Here is a 1,137-nt window from a genome sequence, read left to right as displayed (position 1 = left end):
CCGGGGGGGGCGCCGCGCAGCCGAGCCGGGCGGGCGGGCGGGCGCGATGCCGGGCAGCGCGGAGCAGGGCGTGCCCGGGGGCAGCCGGCGGGAGGGCCACGAGCGCGGCGAGTCGGGGGCTGGCTGCTCCGCCGCGCCGGGCTGGGGCGGGGCCGGGCCGAGGGCGATCCGGGCAGAGGGGCGATCCCCCGGGGCGGCCGGAGTCCCCGGCAGCCGCACTCCGTCACTGGCCGGCGGGCATCTCCGCAACGGGCAGCGCCTTCTTCATGGTCTCGTCCGCTCGCCTCCAGCCAAAGGCGGACAGGGGGTGGGGAGAAGGGCGATCGGTTTTAGACCAGAGTCATCGGGGGGCCAAGAGGAGGGGGGCGGCCGGGGCGGCGGAGCGGATCAACCAGGCAGATTGCGAGTCAATCCAATTTATAGCGCCGGGCTGGGGACACTCCAATCAACGATGCCTCCCTAACCTTCGCCGCAAGGGGAGTGGAGGAGAGAACAGGCAGGCCAGCTCCAGTCCCCGGACCGGTCCCTGCCACGCTCCGCAGCTGTCCTCTTTGCACGGTCGGTGGGCGCGCTGGCCCCTCAGCGCCCGCAGCCTTCAGCCGCCCGCCGCTTAGAGAGCCAAGTTAACCTGGAGCGAAGAGCCGGGAGCGCAGCGCAGGAGGAAGGGACCCAGAAGAGGTCCAGGCAGATCCAGGAAAGGCAGCTGTTCCCTCTCCCCGCAGCTCCGGGGGCCAACTTTGGGGCTAGTCCAGCCTCCGGGGCCCCTTGCTGGGAATCCCGCGAGCATCCACGCAAGCGAAGGCGGGCTCCATATGCATGTACAAAAGCAAGCCCCGGGAACAAGGCACAAGCTGCAGAAGCAACTCGAAACGACGCCAGACGGCTTCAAGGCTGCTCGCTCTCTCAAAGGGCTTTCCTTGCATCGAACAGTCTTGCCCTTGTTATTAATTTGGCACGGGGTTGCTCGTGAGTAAACGCAGACCGACCGACCGACCGCGCTGCCTCCCACCGACAGTTTATCTTTGCTTCTGCCTTGTGTTTTAATCTCTCTCTCTCGCTCGCTCTCTTTCTCTCTTCCGCTCCCGAACCTGACGTTCCGCCTCCGATCGCCAAGTGGAAGGTCTCGGTTGGAAAGGC

This window comes from Varanus komodoensis, unplaced genomic scaffold (assembly GCF_004798865.1).
Source record: "Varanus komodoensis strain SLA01 unplaced genomic scaffold, ASM479886v1 scaffold32, whole genome shotgun sequence".
Lineage (NCBI taxonomy): Eukaryota > Metazoa > Chordata > Lepidosauria > Squamata > Varanidae > Varanus > Varanus komodoensis.
This window is presented reverse-complemented; position numbering follows the sequence as displayed.